Below are 23,710 nucleotides of genomic sequence, written 5' to 3' on the forward strand. Positions count from 1 at the left end.
GACGTACATTCTTGTGGCTTAGGTCAGTATCTCTCACCGCCGTTCCCTGTATAAGCAAGCAAAATGATAGGTCCACAAGCATTAACAATAATCAAGCTGGTAATCATTACAATCATTGGTTATTTTGGAAGCTCCACTTATCACATTCCAAGTTTAGTTATCTTCTGACATCCTCAGGAGAACTGTACTCAGTTTGTCTGTCTTGATCGCAGCAGCAGGATGCAATCAGTGTCTGCACCTTCTGACCATCTTTGTTTTATCTCTTGATTTAAAAGGCAAGTTTATTTACGATTACGGGACAACTGCCAACTTTACGGTAGTTACTCCTCTTATACAACCTTGCCATTAGGGACAATTTCCTTGTCACCCTACTGGTCTTCGTGTAGAAATTCATAGACATTTGCCTCCCCAGAATATTTTTTTTAAATATAGTATTATTAAGTACAAGCATATGCCACCACAAAGATTGAAAGTGAAAAAACGGCGATTATATGGATAATATATATATATATATAATATATATATATATATATATATATATATATATAAATGTATATATATAATAGATACACGTATATATCTATATGGGTGTATATATATATATATATATATATATATATATATATATATACGTATATATATTAATATGGAAGTAATGGAAATAAAAAGCAAAGGATTGTGTTATGCACACACATATATAGATGTATTTATATGTGTATTTGTGTAACTGCAGGAATTTTCTTAGAAAAGTCTGCTCGTCCGTGCAAAACAGCACACACACACACACACACTTATGAAAAACTGAGTTGCATCTTCTTCTATTGGCAACGGTAAAGGCAGGTGTTCAGAAACAATTTTAAGAAAGTTAAAACATAGAAAAGAAATGGCGTCACTTTTCAACACAATGCTCAAATGTAGATAGACCGATCTTTTGCAGGTGGCAGGGAGATAAAGAAACAGATATTATTATATAAAATTTAGGTTTGATTCATAAACATCTTAATATTATCTCTTTTGCAAGTAATGTAGCTGTGTGTGTGTGAATCGTTGCAAGTTTCAGGTTGTGAATGCAGATAACTTATTTATTTGAAACATTGTAAATGTAAGTAGATGCGATTAGTGAGAACTTATTTATTTCTAAATGCAAGCAATGTTATTGACAACATTTAATCCCTATATGCAAAAGAAAATCTTCACAATTCTATTTGTGAATAAGCATTACTTATTTTCTGAAATACAAGTAAATATTTGTAGCATCTATAAGTATAAAAAATAAATTTTATAACATTCGTTAATACAAATAAATTGTATCCATCTGTAAAGATAAAAAAATTTGTATCATCCGTAAAAACATATCAATGTTGCAACAACTGTCTTTAAGAGTACAAATAAATATTCTCGCGTACAACTAATCATCTGTAAACGCTAATTAAAAAAAAAACAATTTATTTGTAAACAAAAGGCACACTTAAGCAGCGTAAAAGAACGAAAAAAAGCAAAGCTTCTAGTACAAGGGGACAGTTAGCGAGAACCTGCCTGGCGGTAACCTTTCAGACGAGAATCTATATGTAAAGTTGAATCGTATGATACCCATGAGAAGTTTTGGGAATGCATTTACATTTTTCAAATGCCATCGGCGGCGTGCTTCCTTTATCCATCATTCAGGGAGTGAGAAAAAAAAGACAAAGGAAAAAGAAAACTAGCGACGAACTGTATTATTCACGTCCATGGACGACGGACGTTTCATTCCGAGAGTTAGCCGGGGGGAGGGGGGTGGATGGCGGTCAGGGTGTGGGTTGGGTTTATTCATTAATGCTGAGAACAACTCGATAGAATTTTGCTCTTTGGCGTGGATTTTTTTCATTGGTTTTTGTGTTTTATGTTTATTGAAGGATTTTATTTCGCCTTATATCAGTTTATTTTATGTATATGCATACACATGTGTATGTATGTCTGTATGTATCTATGTGTGCATATTCATGTATATCTGTGTGTGTTTTTGTATATATATTTATATATATGTTTGTGTGTATGTGCAATATATATATATATATATATATATATATATATATGTATATATATCATTCAAGCTACAAATGTCCTTTGAATATCTAAATTCACTCTACCTCCAAATGATATTTTCCATATATGTACCGAAGGGAAATTTTTTGAGTTTTTTGATTACAATACTTTCGTCCCCACCCCATGGGATCGAAACCACCGTCAAGTGGACGGGGACGAAAGCAGGACAGTCAGTGACGCTATCCAATCAGCCAACAGAGACGCTATAAGTTCATATCGATTCTGACCTTACAAATCACCCTCGAACTCGGTGCTTGCGTAATTAGAATCGATATGAAACCCCGTCTACCATGTTAGCCAATTCGAGCGTTTGACAGCACGTAGCCTTTTGTTATGAATAATTATCACATCGAACCGTGATTCATTTATATATCATTCAAGCTACAAATGTCCTTTAATAATCTAAATACTCCTACCTCCCAAATGATATATTTTCATATATGTACCGAAGGGGAATTTTTTAGTTGATAATAATTTCGTCCCCCCATGGGATCGAACCACCGTCCAAGTGGACGGGGACGAAATCAGGACAGTCAGTGACGCTATCCAATCAGCCAACAGAGAGGCCATGGCACGGGGCGTTGTTTATAATTCTGAAGCAAATTTACATTTACTGATTTTGCTCTACTCTTACCCACATTAATTCTATGACATATATTTCCCCTCTTCTCTAACAGTGAATAAAGACCTTCGTACTTATAAGGTAAAAATGGATTTTCTCTCGAGACTAGTACTAAAGCTTTATCTCTTACACACAAACTTCTCTCTTTTGCTCGATGAGGGTTTCCTTCAGTTTCCCCTTTACTTCCGTTCCGGGTTTTCTTTCGCTAATTGCCAAGCGCTTCCGTTCTCCTCCGCAAGCTGCCAAACATCTTTTAGATTGTTTTTATAATAATCAAGATTAGTTATACAATCATCTCTATCCTTACTTCTAGACAAAGTTCCAAACATATTTATAATTACATAATCAAAATATTCGCCTACTGAAGAAATATTACACAATGGAACTCTGGAAATTACTTGAATCGGTTTCTCGGCAATTTGATATTCAAGACAGTTTAAAACATGCTTCTTAAGACATACATCATTTTTCATCTTAGGCCAAAAGTACGCCTTACTAATACACTTGAAAGTTTCCTTTACTCCCATATGTCCTTGCTCATCATATGCTAACTTCAAAACTAATTCATGAAGCTTCCTAGAAACTACTAATTGTTCTGTGACTTCCCCTTTACTACCAGACTTTGGACAAACATGACACGAAACTTCGTCCTTTACACAAAAAGTTTCCTTACCCACATAATCGAGATCATCATCCAGCTCACACTAAAAAATTCGGGTTAGTCTCTCATCCTCACTCTGCAACTTGACTAGCTCATCCTTATCCAAAACGTTAGAGCCTAATTCATCACCGTAACTAGGACTAGATACAGGTACATTTACTACGTTACTCTCGACAGCTACGCCTTCCCCTTGGCTTTCACTGTCAACGATAGAGTTAGGTCTCTCAGCCACACTCATGCTAAGATCAACCACGCTACCTCTATCACACTCGTTCGAATCCACGAACTCACTCACGTTCGAATCCACGAACTCACACTCGTTCGAATCCACAAACTTACACTCGTTCGAATCCACGAACTTATTATCACCGTAGTCTACGTCTGTATCTAAACTCGACCTAGTTACTACCATTTCAGGCACTGGAATATTCCTCACAATAGGATTCACATTCTTGGATAAAGCTAAGTCATTACCGACAATAATGTCAACACCTTCGACGGGCAAACTGTCCACAACTGCAAGTTTTACTTCTCCTGACACTACCTGACTTTCTAAATTCAACTTCAACAAAGGACAAAGAACACACGTGTTAGGAAATCCACCTAACATAACTTTTTCTTCCACATTGATTTCTGCCCTGTTCGGCACACACATTCTTCGAATCAGTGAGATAGCAGCCCCTGTGTCTCGAAGCAAGACCACTTCTCTCGAATCTACTCCTCCAAGAGAGGAAACTATGCCTTCCGACAGAAATTCGCCAAAAACTTTCCTAGTTTCTCTCATCACATCATCCCTATTTGACGAAAGGTTAACTAGTGATACTGGTTTCTTACCGTCCTTCCTTTCTACTGCACAATTTCTCGCTAAATGCCCTTTCCCATTACATCGGAAACAAGTTAATTCTGAGCCACTATATGCCATCCTACTCTTACAAACCTTAGACGTATGACCAGGTTTTCCGCATGTATAACAGGAATAGTCACCTTTACTCGCATTGCTATTACTAGGACTGAAACCTTTACTGCTTTGTACCCTACCAGACGAAGGATCGTTTCGTTTCTTACTAACACTCAAATTATGAGTTAGACTATATTCGTCAGCTAGCCTAGTTGCTCCTGCAAAAGATACTTCTCGCCTATCCTCTATATAAAGTTTAATCTCAGGGGATACGTTATCTTTGAAGTTCCTTCGTCTCTAGTTTCTCTCTGACGTTCACTGCTGCTGATCTCTCACTGATAATCTGATCTGTGGCTCTGTGACTAACTGGTGATCTCTCTCTTTTACGATCTCTCTCTCTTCTATGATCACTGCTCTCCAAAGTTCGTTCGTCGTATTTATACGGCACTCTGGGGGCGGAGCCTACGGCGAACGTCACCAACTCCAGGGATTTCTAGAACTTCTTAGATGAATCTAGACGAGGTATTGCATCAGAAATCGTGGCGTTTCTCACGTAACGACGAGATCCACAACACTCCTGCCGATTCTTGAACAGCCGCGAGCATAGACGCCTCCAACAGTGGCGCGAAAGCCTCCTTGCTGCCGAACTTCTCGAAAATGCGTTCTCCTTTCCTTTATATTTCTTTGCTATGAAGCAATTACCATCACTATTTATATATATATAGATATATATATATATATATATATATATATATATAATATATATATATATATATATATATATGTGTGTGTATGTGTGTGTGTGTGTGTGTGTGTGTATACTTACTATATCTATATATATATATATATATATATATATATATATATATATATATATGTATTTATATTCATACACAAATATGTATACTACATAGTGGTGTAATAGTGTGTAGTGTTCGATAAATTTTTTCCAAACACAAAAACAAAACTAATGAAAATGGATATAGATTATATTATTTCATCCAATATAAATACCATGAGACGTCGCACTATCGTGTTTTTTACGCACTCGTTAGCATAACCCACTGTTATAGTTAAATTTAAGTATATCTCATTAGTTTAACATGACCGCTGAGCTGATTAACAGCTCTCTTAAAGAGCTGGCTTGAAGGATTAGATATTTTAACGTGGCTAGGAACCAATTATTTACATAACAACGGGACCTATAGCTTATTTTGAGATGCGAACCACATGATATCGAGAAAGGAATTTCTAATCACCAGAAATACATTCCTCTGGTTCCACGTTGACAGAGCCGGGAGTCGAACTCGTGACTACCGAATCGGTAGGCGAGCACGTAAATCACTCGTCGGACGAGGAACTTGCTGTTACAGTGAATAACGATAATAACAGTAGTTATGGCTACTGCTGTTACTACAATTACCGTTGACCCAAATTCGTTGTCGCTTGCAGCGATTGTAACATGACACTTGTTCTAAACAAGTAAAAAATGCGCCTAAGTTTCTTCGGCGCAATCGAGTTTTGTGTACAATATATAATCAAGGCCACCGAAAATAGATCTATCTTTCGATAGTCTCTGTATAATGCTGTATGAGCCGCGGCCCATGAATTTTTAACCATGGCTCGGTGGTGGCCTGGTTTATATAGTTGCCAGGCGCATGATTATGGCTTATTTTAACCTTAAGTAAAAAAAAAAAAAAAAAAAAAAAACTACTGAGGCTAGAGGGCTGCAATTGGGTGTGTTTGATGTTTGGTTAGTGTGTGATCAACATACCAATTTTCAGCTCTCCAGCCTCAGTAGTTTTCACGATCTTAGGGCGGACAGAAAAAAGTGTGACGGACAGACAAAGTCGGCACAACCGTTGTCTTTTCAGAAAACTAAAAATGTGGGCTTCAGAACATACGTGGTTTTTTGTTGCATTAATATTATTTATCATAAAATAAACCGGAATATCTCCGAGATTGTGTTACGGTGTGCCCCGGGATTTCTGAACATTATAGAGAGCTTCATTCAGAAAAGCACTTAATTCAAACTGGGTGACGGAGACAGAATTATCTGGGTCATTTAGCCTATATTTAACCGAGACTTGCTTGACTCTACCAGCAAACCTGAAGTTTTTAAGTCACGTAAATACGTCTTTGTCCTTTTGAATTATTCTGAAGTTGCGCTGAGAGGACGCTCCTGGTATAAGCTCGAATGTTTTTCATTTGTTTTATATTAATGGCCGTATTATAGTTTTGTTTCGTGTCGTGTGGAAAATGTTTGTCCGTTTAACTAATAGTATCTGAGTTATTAATTTTTCTTGATGATAATTATATATATATTATATATATAGATTTATACATACGTATACTTATTTACATACAAACATATAAGTACATACATGCATGCACACACACACACACACACACACACACACACATATATATATATATATATATATATATATATATATATATATATATAAGTCATGTCACATTACCGTGATTCATATATATGCATCGAGCTACAAAGTCCTTTAATATCTAATTCGCTCTACCTCGGAATTAATATTTTTTATACATGTTTAACCGAAGGGGAATTTTTTCTCGATAAGAACTTGCCTGGAACCAGGGCGCGAACTCATGGAGCCTTTCAAATCCAGGAACGTCAGTGAAGCTTTTACCTACTACACCACCGCACAGGATTTGAAAGGCTCCATGGGTTCGCGCCCGGGTCCAGGCAAAAGTCAATATCGAGAAAAAATTACCCCTTCTGTTTAAGCATATATGAAAATATATTGATTCCGAGGTAGAGCGAATTAAATATTAAAGGACATTGTAGCTCAATATATGTATATGAATCACGGAAATGATGATATAGACTATTATATATATATATATATATATATATATATATATATATATAAATTTATTATAGTGTGTACGAAGGGCATGGAACCTCATCTGTTACCTTACGCTTGCTTCTCTCTCTCTCTCTCTCTCTCTCTCTACATTCCATGAAGTAAGTTATACTTATAAAGTTTTAAAAGGTTTAGGTTCATAATATATATATATATATATATATATATATATATATATATATATATTTATATATATATACATCATCTATACGCACTCGGGTATTACATCCCGATGAATTGTGCAATTGGAAAATCCTGAGAGAGAGAGAGAGAGGTTAAAGGTAAAAGGTAGACATCTAGATATCAGACAATCACACTGACTGCGTGCTAGAGGGCATTCAAGCATGGAAGGGGAGTGGAAGGCTTACAAGATTATATTCTTCATATATATAGTGTATATATATATATATGTATATATATATATATATATATATATATATATATATATATATAAGAAAGGAAGATGATGGAAATATGTATACATACATACATTATATATATATATATATATATATATATATATATATATATATATATATATATATATATATATATATATATATATATACACACACCACGTTGTTGCGTGTGTGTAATACACCCAAAAGAATATTGATTATCTTGAGAATCTACGAACAGTTTATGAATTTATCTCTGGTATCAAAAATAAAAATTGCTGAAATGTAAGTGATAACAAATATGTCCTTTTCTTTTTTCGTATATTTGTCTACCCTTTCGGCTCGTTTTCATTCCATACATTTTTCCACTGATATATAACACTTCGCAGACCATAGTCTAGAATTACAGTTTTTGCTTTTTATTTCAAGTTGAACAATCACTTGTATTTCCGTTGGAATTGTGGCCTCTATCTCCTGTTACATGTTAGGCCGCGTATTCGTGCTCAGGTTCACCTGTCAGTTCCACCCACGACCGTTCGACGGATGAGCGTGTCCACATTGCCCTCATTTCTTGCCTAGCCTTCGTCATGGCAACACTATATAATGGCAGTGGTGGAAACTCCGCTGGGTGACGAGGAGTTGGAGCCATATAGGCTACAGTAGATTCACACCAACCGTGCAGTTGATGTCTAGGCCCGTCCCTTACGACGCTCCTGATTGGCTGTTGATAAGCCAATCACAGGGATGGAAGCTCTCAGTCTCTCTCGAGAGCTCACATAGGCAGGATTTATGTTCCACCGCTCCTGAGGAGGGGTGGAACATACCTTCTACCCATGTGAACTCTCTCGAGAGACTGAGAGTTTCCAGCCCTGTGATTGGCTTATCAACAGCCAATCAGGAGCGTCGTAAGGGACGGGCCTAGACATCAAGTGCACGGTTGATGTGAATCTATTATAGCTACTACGGCAGTTCACTTAAAAATAGGAAAGAAGCAAAACGGCGTAACATATTATGGTCTAAATATTGTATTTTAAAGAGAGATGTCTATTCTCATACAGCATTAATGAATAAGGTAAAAATAAATCTAGGGGTTGGTTCAGTTATAATACGAAGCCTACTTTCACTAGTAATACCATTCATAAAAAGGCAGGGCACTGGCCTAGGCCTATAAAATTGTATTTATCACATGGAAATACTTTTTTATTTATTATATGATTTGGATTCACAACGGTCTACAAATAGCACTGCAGGTTCTAACAATGACTCCGCCCACAAACTGTAGTTCACACTTAGTACGTTTTAACGCCAGTTTCGATGAACTGACAGGGAAACCTGTGCGTGAATATGCTTGGTGAACTTACTCCTGCGTTGTCTGTCGACCACCATATGGCAGAACTCGATAAACCTGTCTTAATATTTCTGTTATATCTCGAAAGACCTGTTAATGACGATTGTTGGTGTGAATAGCTTTTATCTTCTTTGGACCAGCTTGCCATAGACTTCTTCTAGATGTTTAAGGAATAGCTTAGCTGTGTTCCGTGAAGCAGCTTGCCATAGCCTTCCTCTAGATGTTAAAGGAACAGCTTATTGATGTTCTGTGGAACAGCTTGCCATAGACCTCTTCCAGATGTTTAAGAAACATCTTAGCTGTGTTCCGTGAAACAGCTTGCCATAGACCTCATCTAGATGTTTAATAAAGCAGGTTATGTTTAAGGAACAGCTTAGCTGTGTTCTGTGGAATAGCTGGCCATAGACCTCTTCTAGGTGTTTAAGGAACAGCTTATTAACGGTGTTCCGTGAAACAGCTTGCCATAGATCTCTTCTAGATGTTTAAGAAACAGCTTAGCTGTGTTCCGTGAAACATATTACGCATCGCAGTTCCTTTTCCGTTTTTAAGTTAGTGCTTCATTGCACTTTTGTCGTCTGTCGCTTATGTCATCTTGTTTCCATTACTTCCATTTTATCATTCTCGTCTTAATTCACCCCGTTACTATAATTATTATGGAATCCTGCTATACGCTACAGACCGTTCCAGAGATAACTCCAGTCATTCCATTCGTAATTTGTCCGAAAGCAGAGCTGACTTTCGAACTCGTTTATTCATATTTAATTTCAGTCAGGGAACATAATATATAGGTGTTCGCTTCAAATGAGAATATTATTATTAGATTTTCCTTATGATTAAAACGAGGCATTCTAATCCGGAACATTCTGGTTCATTCTTGAGTCTGTTAATTTGTTACGATCTTACTATCGTCACCGTTGTTGTTGTGATGTTCCTGTTGCATAATAATAATAATAATAATAATAATAATAATAATAATAATAATATAATTATTATTATTATTATTATTATTATTATTATTAGTAGTAGTAGTAGTAGTAGTAGTTGTAGTTGTTATTATTATTGTTGTTGTTGTTTTCCTTGATTTATTACCATTGTATTGTTAATTTTACTAATAGTAGCAATAGTATGGTATTATTATTATTTTTTTTTTCTTATCACAGTCCTCCAATTCGACTTGGTTGTATTTATAGTGTGGGGTTCCTTAGGAGTCTATCATTTTTCTTACTGTGTGCGCTGCTTCCAGGAGCACACTTTTGCATTAGTCCTGGAGCTACTTTAGCCTCTAGTTTTTCCAGATTCCTTTGCAGGAACACTTGGCACGACTCCAAGATGATGATGATGATGATGATTGTTATTTTTCTTTTTTTTTATCACAGTCCTCCAATTCGACTGGGTGGTATTTATAGTGTGGGGTTCCGGGTTGCATCCTGCCTCCTTAGGAGTCCATCACTTTTCTTACTGTTTCTATGATCGCACTCTTATGCATGAGTCGTGGAGCCACTACAGCCTCTAGTTTTTCCAGATTCCTTTTCAGGGATCTTGGGATCGTGCCTAGTGTTCCTATGATTATGGGTACAATTTCCACTGGCATATCCCATATCCTTCTTATTTCTATTTTCAGGTCTTGATACTTATCCATTTTTTCCCTTTCTTCTTGATTTTGTCAATCAACGTCACGTCTGGTTTATTTGCACGTATCACCCTATCTGTTCTGATACCATAGTCCCAGAGGATGCTCGTACCACTTATTACTTCAAGGTAGCTGGTGTTTCTTGCACAGGCTCCAGTGGAGGGCTTTTGCCACTGGATCATGCTTATTTTTGTACTGGTTCTGTGCAAGTGCCGGACATTCGCTTGCTATGTGGTTTATGGTTTCATTTTTCGTATTGTACTACATATGGGAGAGATGTTATTTCCATCTCTCGTTCTTTGAACATATCTGGTTCTTAGGGCCTGATCTTGTGCCGCTGTTATTATTCCTTCAGTTTCCTTCTTGAGTTCTCCCCCTCTGTAGCCATTGCCATGTGTCATCGCTGGCTAGTTCTTTAGTCTGTGTCATGTATTGTCCGTGCATTGGTTTGTTGTGCCATTCCTCAGTTCTGCTTGTCATTCTTCTGTCTCTATATATTTGTGGGTCTTCGTCTACTTTTATCAGTCCTTCTTCCCATGCACTCTTGAGCCACTTGTCTTCACTGGTTTTCATATATTGCCCCAGTGCCCTGTTCTCGATGTTGACGCAGTCCTCTATGCTTAGTAGTCCCCTCCCTCCTTTCTTTCGTGTTATGTATAATCTGTCCGTATTTGCTCTTGGGTGTAGTGCTTTGTGTATTGCCATATGTTTCCTGGTTTTCTGGTCTATGCTACGAAGTTCTGCCTTCGTCCATTCCACTATTCCTGCGCTGTATCTGATTACTGGCACTGCCCATGTGTTTATGGCTTTTATCATATTTCCGGCGTTGAGTTTTTACTTGAATATCACCCTGAGTCTCTGCATATATTCTTTCCTAATCGTTTTCTTCATCTCTTGGTGTTTTAAATCCCCTCCTTCCATTATTCCCAGGCATTTGTATCCTATCTCATCTATGTGTTTGATGTTGTTCCCATCTGGTAGCTTTATCCCTTCAGTCCTTGTTACTTTGCCCTTTTGTATGTTGACTAAGGAACATTTTTCTATCCCAAACTCCATCGTGATGTCCCCAGATACAATCCTTACTGTCTGGATTATTATTATTATTATTATTATTATTATTATTATTATTATTATTATTATTATTATTATTATTATTGTTGTTGTTGTTTTTTTGTTGTTGTTGTTGTTGTTGTTGTTGTTGTTGTTGTTGTTGTTGTTGTTCTGAAGGGTCCACAATAATACAGTGTTGGGAGTCCTTGTATAATTTTTAAAACTTTACAAAAAGCTTTTGAACCCTTCCCTGGGTTCATCTTCAGTCCAAATCATTTGGACTGAAGATGAACCCAGGGAAGGATTCGAAAGCTTTTTGTAAAGTTTTAAAAATTATACATGGACTCCTAACGCTTTGTATTGTTGTGGATCCTTTAGAACATTATATATACTCCTCCGATAGAGAGTTTTTCCCAACATTATTATTATTATTATTATTGTTATTGAATCAATAATTGTTGTCATATCAATGTTTCTTCAAGGACCAGCATCAATTGTGTTATTGGTACGTCTCTGTGTTGCTCTTGGCTACTAGGTACAATAAAACCTCATATGCTAATGGTAACTCCCCTCCTTTGAGACTCGACCCGTCGACCGCTGAAGAAGTTGGTCGATGCTGGGTCCATCCACCTACAAATGGCATAAGAGGAGAGGAACCAGATATGCAATTGCAAATGTGTTATGGTAGCTGGGATCACTTCGCTCCTAATCACGCTCTAGTGGTCGACGATTTAAATCCACAGGGAGAGAGGTTTTAAAATAATAATAATAATAATAATAATAATAATAATAATAATAATGATAATAATAGATTTTGTTTCAGTTCAAAGCCATATACACGGAATGTACAATGTAGAGATACTACACACAATCTCAATATATTGGATAGCCTCATAAAAAATTATACTTGGCAATATCCACATAGCTGCTGAAGAAGTAGAAAAAATTGTATTCGTAATAGTAGTGATGACAGTAATTATATTGAGAATAACAGTAAAAAAGAATATTAAAAATTACCATTCAAAACGCAGATTGCAAACAAGCAAAGGTGATGAAGTTGATTAGAGACGGTAAGGGACGATGATATGATAGAAGTTATGATAATAACCCAGACTTGAACTGTACACACACACACACACACACACACACACACACACACACACACACACACATATATATATATATATATATATATATATATATATATATATATATACTATAATATATATCTAATAAAAGGAGCCATAAAAAACACCAAAATGTAGAGAGAAAAAGTACTATATTTCAGAGACTGCTGTCTCTCTCTTCAGGTATATGAATGAGAAAAGTTTACAGAAAAGGTGGTATTTATACCAAGAGATTCGTCCACAAGTAAGCCAATTTAGGTCACCCCGCTGATATCTTAAATTGGCTTACTTGTGGACGAATCTTTGGTATAAATACCACGTTTTCTGTAAACTTTTATCATTCATATACCTGAAGAGAGAGACAGCAGTCTCTGAAATATAGTACTTTTCTCTCTACATTTTGGTGTTTTTATGGGCTCCTTTTATTAGATGGAATTCTGTTGTTACAGAACATTTTTACCAGTCATATATATATATATATATATATATATATATATATATATATATATATATATATATATATATATTATATACATATATATGTATAAATATATTTACATACATATATGTATATATTATTCATACAAATAATAACCCAGACTTAACACTATATATATATATATATATCATATATATATATATATATATATATGTCTATAGATAGATATAGATATATTATATATAATATATATAATATATATATATATATAATAAATATATATCTATCTATAGATATATATAATATATATATATAATATATATATTTATATATATATCTATAGATATATATATATAGATAATATATATAGATAGATATAGAGATATATATATATATATCTATATATCTATCTATATAATATATATATAGTATATATATATATATAATATATATATATATATATGTGTGTGTGTGTGTGTGTGTGTGTATATATATATAAATTGACACATAACCTTACATTTTTACTGAATGCCAGGAATGTTTTCAACTTCGTCTAGAAGTGGACTTAAAGTCTTTGAGGAGGAGAAGGAGACTGTGATGGCGTCTTTGATACCCTCAAAGGAATACTGACAACATGACCTGAAGATTTTCTTTCAGACAGATTTAATACACGAATATCACTAAGAAAAATACTATTTTTGTCGCCTTTGAAGAGGTAAAAGAATAAATCTCGGGAAGAAGAATGTCTGACGAGAAATTGTCGGTTGTTACGCTGTGAAAATATATTCCATTTTTTTTTCGTTTTCGTTTTCGTAATCTTCCTTGCGAGAATCAAGTGTGAATATCATGATTTCTTCATTTTACAAGAACACGAAACGTTATAGAGAAAAGAGAAATAACTTAAGGGAAAAAGATTTTTTATAATGATATGAGTTAGTGAAGAGCATGAATTAATTCTGCCATCAAAAACATACTCAATAAAAGTAAAAGAAATGATTAAAATATGTAATAAAAATTACAAACTGATTGGAAAAACGAAGACTTGTCAGATATTAACACAGAAAATTATTTTGGCCTATAGATATGTTTATCGTATTCACAGACATCTGGTAAAACTACGACTTTTTAAGGTCCCGTAAAGTTTAAAAATATCAATTTACCAACATTTTGGAAGCCGCAAGTATTTTGGCTGAAGTTGCTTTTAATGCAGTTAAAATCTCCAGTTCCCAAGACCCAAGATGTCCTACCCACTCCCCTTTTCTCTGCACCTCTTGTCTTAGGTTCCAGTGACTTTCGTAGTTCTGCGAACTCTACAAAAGTGTCAGTTTCGTGGGGAAGTCTTTTCGGGGTAGGAGAGAGAGAGAGAGAGAGAGAGAGAGAGAGAGAGAGAGAGAGAGAGAGAGTTACAATGAGTTTACAAGGATTAGGAAATCCCAAAGACTTATTAGTCCATCCGAGGAAATATCATGTATTCACTTATCTCTAGGAGCAGGTTTTGCTATTTATTCACAGTGTCCTAATGATTTTGTCTAGTTTTCTTTAAAACTCTTCCACAATATTGCTGTTTAAAACTTCTGGTAGCAGTTTATTCCATGTGTCACATATCTAGTATGTAAAGAAGTTTTTCACTTTGGGATGTGTTGTATCTCTTCAGTTCTAGTTTCCATCCATTATTTCTTGTCTGGTTTTCGTTTAAAGTGAAAAGGTTACTGTCTACTTTTTGTTATTACTTAGTATTTTGAATGTTTCTTTTAGCTGGCCTCGTAATCGTCGTGTTTCTAAGTTATACATGCTCAGGCTCTCTAGTCTTCTTTACTAACCGATTTGCCTGTTGGCTGGAATTGACTTTGTGGTTCTTGCTTGTACCCCATCTAGTCTATTTGTCCTTTCTTAGTGTTTGTAACCAAAACTGTAATGCATATTCAAGATGGGGTTTAACTATTTATGTGTAGAGCTGTGGGACCGTTTCCTTATTTTTGTATTTGAACTTCCTCTTTATGTACCCCACTAGTTTCTGTGCATTCTCTTCAGCTTTTATGCATTGGTTTGTAGATTTTAAGTCCTTGGTAATTATGACTCCAAGGTCCTCTTCTTCTTCTACACTATTTATGTCATTCCCAAGAAGCTTGTAGTTGGCATGTGGGTTGTTTGTTCCTATTTGTAACACTTTACAATTATCCAAGCTGAAAAGTCTCGATTTTAAAATAGGCAGAAAAATTTAAATACTTAGGATCTACTTTAAGCCAAGAGGGATGATGTGAGGCTGAAGTTTTACAGTAGGATAAAAGCTACATGGGGGAAGTGGAGAGAGGTAGCTGGAGTGATATGTGATAAGAAAATGCCAATCAAGCTAAAAGTCAAGATATATAACACAGTGATAAGACCAGTGTTAATGTATGGAGCAGAAACATGGGCACTAAGAAGAAAAGAGGAAGTAAATCTTGAGAGAACAGCGATGAGAATGCTGAGGTGGATTATGGGAATATCGCTACTTGAGAGATTGTTAAATGATGAAATAAGAAGAGCAGGCTTAGTGAAGATTACAGAGGTGATGAGAGAGTCACGATGAGATGGTATGGGCATGTGTTGAGGATGGATGACGAGGAGGGAGTGAAGAGGGCTTGGGAGGAACCTGTTAGAGGAAGAAGATCAAGAGGGAGGCAGAGAATTAGATGGCGAGATAAAGTGAAGGAAGATATGGAGAGAAGAGGTTTGGTGGAGGATGATGCCTTTGATAGAAGGCAGTGGAGAAGGCGCATCAGGCAACCGACCCCTTAATGTAGGGATAACGGTGGGAAAGAAGAAAGACAATTATCCATGTTGAAAGGCATTTGTCATCTTTTGGACCACTCTCCTATTTTCCTTAGATCAGGAGAGAGAGAGTTTGAGGATCATCTATACCTGGCTGTCAGAAAAGCGGACACCTTTCTTCCTACCTACCTTGACAGAGAGAGAGAGAGAGAGAGAGAGAGAGAGAGAGCGTTGTCTATGCCTGTCGGTTAAGCATGGAAGATTTCTCTCCGCCTTTTGGGCAAAGCGGGAGGCCATGCACTTTGCTCACTTGGGGCAGGCACTATCCGTTTTACACGAGTTTGGGACGTGTTCTTTTTACTAACTGCTGGCGGTCATGCCACGGTCCAACTAGCCCAGGGAAGGTGGGTGGGGGAGGGTGTTGGAGGACGGATATCGGCCGCTAGATAAACCGTGGTAGAAGTTTTCTGGTGTGAGAAAACCTTCGGAAATAAAATCACGTGACCAAAAGCTTCGATTTTTTATCAATAGGTTCGACTTTGATTCCTCTTCCTGATTTCTCTCTCTCTCTCTCTCTCTCTCTCTCTCTCTCTCTCTCTTTTATTAATTTTCCTTGAAATTCACTTTTATTATGTTTTGCTTTCCTAGAATGTTTTTCTCGATGTTTATACGCATTCCTTTGTTTTCGTCTGAATACCCTAGTTGCTTTTAAGATTATATGCTTTGAAATCTGCAGTTTGTTTAGTTTTTATTTCAAATTGTGTTTTCAATTACTATTGTTCTCCTGTGCCGCATTTATTTCTAAATCTTCCACTGAATACTGTTAATCAGCTGAACATTGCTTCTCTAGATAATATGTCTGGCGGTTTTGAAGTACACTAAACGTAATAGTCATTCTTAGCAGCATGTTGTCATGCAGTGTGGGTGTGTGCGTGTTTCTGTAGCTATAAGAGAGAAAGAAAGAGGCAGAGACAGAGAAAGAGACAGACAGAGAAAATGAAAATGTCAGTGCATGACCGTGTCTGACATCGGAAGGAATAGATTTCTTTTTCTTTTTTGTAAAGACTCTATTGAGACTTTCTCTGTCCGCCCTCAGATCTTAAAAGCTACTGAGACTAGAGGGCTGCAAATCGGCATGTTGATCATCACCCTCCAATCATCAAACATACCAGATTACAGCCCTCTAGCCTGAGTAGTTTTCATTTGATCTAAGGTTAAAGTTACCATAATCGTGCATCTGGCAGCTATATAGGATAGGCCACTACAGGGCTGGTTATAGTTTCATGGGCTGCGGCTCATTCGGCCTCATAACGAGACCACCGATAGATAGATATGTTTTCGGTGGTCTTGATTATACTTTGTATAGAAAACTCGATTCCACCGAAGAAATTAGGGGGCATTTTTTACTTGTTTTTATCGCTGTCAGGATTTCTTCGATTAGAAATATGCAACTAGACAAAGACATATATTACAAGCGTTATTCATAATAATATTGTATAGAAATAAGTTTTTGTTGTGATTGTTTTGTGGCTGATGCCAAATTAGCAGCAACCTGAAAAAGAGCGAATTATTCTCTCCGGAATAAACCGTATGCATTTATCACGAATGAAATGACGGGTGCAACGGAGTTGCTGCAGTTGATGCTTTTGATCCTTAAGGAATATTCCCTGTAGGGGTGTTGGGGCTGTCAGTGCACCTCATTTGGTGCAGTGTGGGCATTACTTAATTGTCTTTGCAGCGTCCCTTCGGCCCCTCGCTGTAACCTCTTTTCATTCCTTTTGCTGTACCTCCGTTCATATTCTCTTTCTTCCATCTGACTTTCCACCCTCTGGGACAATTGTTTCATAGTGCAACTGCTTTGAGGTTTATCTCCTGTTACGCCTTTCAAACCTTTATAATGTCAACTACCGTTTCAGCGTCGAATGACCTCATAGGTCAGAGCGTTTGTCCTTTGTCCTAAATTTTATAATCTATTCTATAATCTTTATTACTTGTAACTTTTCCTTGTTGGAGTTGATAAATGATTGAGGTTGAAGCCCGATGCGTCGGTCCTGTAAAACTCGAACACTCTTATTGGAAACTGGTTCTGTTCTCGGAAATGAGAAGAGAGGAAAGGTGGCTGATGTCACCCGATGATGAATGAATTCATGGGAACGATCGGTGATGTCGACGACAGAGATGTTTCATATCAGTCGTCGTTTAATTGAGATAAATCTTTTATTCATTCCATCAAGTTTATTCATTCTGCAAATGACTCCGTGTTATTTTCATTCTCATGCGAAATCTATATATGTAAATATACCACCTCTCTCTCTCTCTCTCTCTCTCTCTCTCTCTCTCTCTCTCTCTCTCTCTCTCTCTCTCTCTCTCTGTATGAAGATTTTGTCGATAACCGATGACCTCTTTTGTCTTGCAAGCGTTGTGTGCTGGTACACGGGAGTCGTGGCTCTGCGCCCTGAATATATATATACTATGTTGCAAATGCCCTTTGCTACGTGCCCTGCCCATTAAAGCGAATGCAAGTCTAGAAAAGGAGAGACCACGAGTTTCTGTTAATATTCTCTTTAGTCTCTAAGGCCTTTACCGGCTGGCCCCAGAGTCAAAGATGTCATGCTTTCAAAACTAAATCAAATATGTCAGCCTTTCAAAACTAAATTAAAGATGTCATCCTTTCAAAACTAAATCTAAGATATCTCCTTATCAAACTAAATCAAAAGAATGTCATCTTTCCACAAATAGAGAATGTCATCCTTTCAAAACTAAATCAGAGATGTCATCCTTCCAAAACTAAATCTAAAATGTCATCCTTCCAAAACTAAATCAAAAGATGTCATCCTTCCAAAACTAAATCAGATGTCATCCTTCCAAAACTAAATCAGAGATGTCATCCTTTCAAAACTAAATCAAAAGATGTCATCCTTTCAAAACTAAATCAGAGATGTCATCCTTTCAAAACTAAATCAGAGATGTCATCCTTTCCAAAACTAAATCAAAAGATTCTCCCTTTCCAAAAAAACTAAATCAGAGATTGTCATCCTTTCCAAAACTAAATCAAGATGTTCATCCTTTCAAAACGAAAAAGTCATATTCTAAATTCAAAAAACTAAATCAAAATAAAACCCGAGGTGATCCTTTCAAAAACTAAATCAGGAGATGTCAATCCTTTTCCCTTTTCAAAACTGAAATCAGAGGATGTTTCAAAACAAATCCTTCAAACAAAAACTAATCAGAGATGCCAAATCCTTTCAAAACTAAATCAAAAGATGTCATCCTTTCAAAACTAAATCAGAGATGTCATCCTTTCAAAACTAAATCAGAGATGTCATCCTTTCAAAACTAAATCAGAGATGTCATCCTTTCAAAACTAAATCAAAAGATGTCATCCTTTCAAAACTAAATCAGAGATGTCATCCTTTCAAAACTAAATCAAAGATGTCATCCTTTCAAAACTAAATCAGAGATGTCATCCTTTCAAAACTAAATCAAAAGATGTCATCCTTTCAAAACTAAATCAGAGATGTCATCATTCCAAAACTAGATCAAAGATGTCATCCTTCCAAAAATAAATCAGAGATGTCATCCTTCCAAAACTAAATGAAAGATGTCATCCTTCCAAAACTCAATCAAGGGACATGATGATGATGATGATGAAAGAGGGTTGATAATATAAAAAAATGCACTTACGAAGTAGTGGTAAAAGGGTTAGAAAAATGCATTATGGCCTTAGCTACAGAAATGAAATAAAGATATAAAAAAAAACCTTCGGGCTGCTCTATGAGCAAGAGCCCGTGCTGGCATAAGGCCAGCTTAATCTAAAACAACAAGAAATAACAAGTCAAGCTTATCAATATGGGAAAAAATCGCTTTGTGCCCCCTTGACAAAACTGCCAAGAGAAAGACATTCTGTCTCTATTCAGTTTTAAAATGATTCTGGGGATCGCTATATGAGATTATAGGAACTAATTAAAAAAAGAAAGCCAGCACAGTATTGTTTTTACAAATGGGTGGGAGGACTGGGGAGAGAGGGGGGGAGGGAGGGGTATGGCGGGTGAGGGCCTTAGGGTGAGGCCACACCAAACGCGGCGAGCGTGGAGGTTGGAGGGAAGAGGTTCCCGCGGCAGTTTGAATCATAGGTATCTTATGCGGGTGGCCACACAAGACTAGCGGGACGGCTCGACCCTCTGCAGTTGCCGCCAGGCGATGTAAACATGTTTTTAAAATACCGCGGCGGTTCAGGCGTCTTCAACTGAAACAACCCCATTTTCTATATGATTAGGGAGGGACTATGTTACTTGAATGGTTACTTCCCTTTATTGATTATATTGATAACTATGTTGTGAAGTTAGTTCCCGTATTAAGGAACTTTCATTTGTAACCTAGAAATTGTTTAAAGCATATTATCATTGTTTAAGTAACTGATATAGCATAGAAACGATTAAGTTTTAAGCGACTACATTTATTATCTATTCAGTAAAATATCGAGTTAATTATTCCATATCTGTAATGCATGCTTAAATTAGCAGTTATTTAAGCACCTCTCATTTGTGTACTTTCAGAATGCGTTCAATGAGTTCTTATATAGTCTAAATACTTTCCCAGGGGATGAGTTCATCACTGAATTTAAAGTGAATATAAGAAATGGACCACACTACATAAATAGACCCTCCGACTTGACATGGTCACTAACGTGCAGATGAACTGGCAATCAGTTGCCGAAGTGTCACCTGTTCAGTGGTAGTGGCTACATAAGAATCATTTAATTGGGGAGGTGTTTCGGAAGAGAGCTTGGTGGGATCCCTGTGATCCATTCCATAAAATTACTTTTTTTCAAGAAATGGTAAGAGGAGTAGAAACGAGTGGCCCTCAGATGTAGCCATCGGTGTCATGCATTCGACCCCCAAACACTTAAAGGTGCCAACTATTATGCACTCAGCCACTCAAATAATCCTTGTCCAGCTGCATAGACTTGATAACTATACGAATCCTCAGTGCAGCAGTATCTCTTATTTATGAAATATTCGTGGTACTTTGTACTTTCTTTATTAATGTTAACAATGAAGCAAAACTGATTTTTCCTTGTGTTACTTTCTTTTATGTAGTTTCCATTAAACTATTTTGTTTTAAAATACCGGTAAATCGTTTTATTTCAACATAATTCAGACAATAATCAATTATACGTCTTATATAATTTGCAATTAATTCTCGCTCTTTTGTTTTTCTAAGTATCTTTAAGGAAGTAACCCTATAGCTGTTAGTTTTGCAATAATGAAAAGTTAAAATCCACATTTTCTTTTCACTTACCCCTAAAGTAATAACTATATTGGGAAAGTAAAAAAAATATATATATGGATTTTAACCTTTTATTATCACAAAATTCACTGCCAAGCAAAGAACCAAAAGACCGTTGGGTTATACGTTCTCTATCGTCAAGTTTGACACTTACGATTTCTATTAAAGGCAATTTCCTATCCAAACGTTTACTTGCAAAGAAGTATTTCTTTGACTGCTGAGAGTGACGCGCGGGAGGGAAGGAGGGAGGGTGGCGTTTCTGGTGTGGCCATGTGTAGTTTTGACGCTGCTCTCCCGCCCGAGACGTGCCATGCAACCTCGACGCTCCCCGCGCCCGGTGTGGCCTTACCCTTACAGCTGATGAGTCTCGCGTTTGCATGCGTGAAGCTTAATGGGAACTTTATGAGTTGTTGCACAGGGATTTTAACCCCATTCCGGCAATTAGAGAATAAAAGAGCAACGATTATTGTCTCTTGGAGTTACATTCATTGGGTTTTGCATTATGACCCGCTCTTGTATACCTCACACTCACGCACATGTACGCTTGATATATATATATATATATATATATATATATATATATATATATATATATATATATATATATATATATATATATATATATATAATATCTATATAATATATATATATATATATATATATATATAAAACTTGAAAGAAATTATAAGATTTTCCGTTCAAGTTCTGTAGAATTCACATCCGAGTCTGGAGCTGTTATTAAGAATTAGATTTAAATCCAGATGTTTTGGATTTGACTGTCTTAACATTGCTATGGTACCTTTTCTGGATATTAGGAACTTTGTTTGTGTATGTATGTGTCTGTACTATATATATATATATATATATATCTTATATATATATATATAATCTATATATATATATATATATATATTATATATATATATATATTATATATATATAATAATATAAATATATAACAAGAGTACATGGTGCTGTGAGTGTTGAGTATACAAGAGCGGATACATAATGCAAAACCCAATGAAGTAACTCCAAGAGACAATAATCGTTGCTCTTTTATTCTCTAATTGCCGGAATGGGGTTAAAATCCCTGTGCAACAACTCATAAAGTTCCCATTAAGCTTCACGCATGCAAAACGCGAGACTCATCAGCTGTAAGGCCCTCACCCGACATACCCCTCCCACTCCCCCCCTCTCTCCCCAGTCCTCCCACCCATTTGTAAAAACAATACTGTGCTGGCTTTCTTTTTTTAATTAGTTCCTATAATCTCATATAGCGATCCCCAGAATCATTTTAAAACTGAATAGAGACAGAATGTCTTTCTCTTGGCAGTTTTGTCAAGGGGGCACAAAGCGATTTTTTCCCATATTGATAAGCTTGACTTGTTATTTCTTGTTGTTTTAGATTAAGCTGGCCTTATGCCAGCACGGGCTCTTGCTCATAGAGCAGCCCGAAGGTTTTTTTTTTATTTTTTCATTTCATTTCTGTGGCTAACAGGAGTAATATATATATATAATATATATATATATATATATATATATATATATATGTATATATATATATATATATATATATATATATATGTATATAATATATATATATATATATATATGATATATATATATATATATATATATATTATATATATATATAGATATAGATATATACTAATATTTGTCTATTATATACATATATATATATATATATATATATATATATATATGTATATATGTATAACTCAATCACGAAAGTTAGGAACGTGATAAATCAATAAATAAAGGTATATGCCACGAGGGAAAATAAACAACGGAGTATCCGCGAGATCTTTCGACGTTCAAACGTCCTTTACTAAGCAGATGAACTGACTTACATGAGGAAATGACAATACACGAAAGGTCGCATAACTGACAGATAGGGTTTATAAAGAGATCAGTACCTAGAATCCGACACACCTGGAAGATGAGTAACCTTCCCAAACAAGTAAAAGCATGGGTACAATTAAAGGTTTAAGACAATCTCCTCAGACACAATGACAAGAAAATTAAAGGATTATTATAGGTGACAGCTATTCAGAACTTTGGTAAACAAAAACATATTTACAATACATATTCACAATACATATTAAACATTCATATACAACGAAGATATCTCTAAGGCAACTATTTTTTATTTAAGTCTGTAATAACATCTTTGAGGTCATTCTTAAATACAAGGGTCTAAATGAAACAGGCCACGACTAATATTGAAATTACAATGAGAAGTAAGTTGTATTAAAGCAGATTCTAAAAGATTTCGTGATAAGACATCTTTTGACCTTGCAATTTCTGAACTACCAATCTAATTTATTCGGTGGTTGTTTCCACTTAAATGAATGAATATTGCATTAGATGTTTGCCCAGTTTTGACAGAATATTTATTCTGGCTTAACCTTACTTCTAAGCCCTTGCTCGACTGTCCAAGATAAAATGAGGGACAATCCATACATGGAATTCTATATATTATGTTGTTGCT

General features: G+C 35.9%; 1 long non-coding RNA gene across 1 annotated transcript in view; it reads left to right on the plus strand.

Annotated features, from left to right (window-relative positions):
- The window catches only part of LOC135201341 (uncharacterized), a 570,106-nt gene that overhangs the window by 432,876 nt on the left and 113,520 nt on the right, over positions 1 to 23,710 (plus strand). The gene's annotated exons all lie outside the window — the stretch shown is intronic.

This window comes from Macrobrachium nipponense, chromosome 28 (assembly GCF_015104395.2).
Source record: "Macrobrachium nipponense isolate FS-2020 chromosome 28, ASM1510439v2, whole genome shotgun sequence".
NCBI classification, from domain to species: domain Eukaryota; kingdom Metazoa; phylum Arthropoda; class Malacostraca; order Decapoda; family Palaemonidae; genus Macrobrachium; species Macrobrachium nipponense.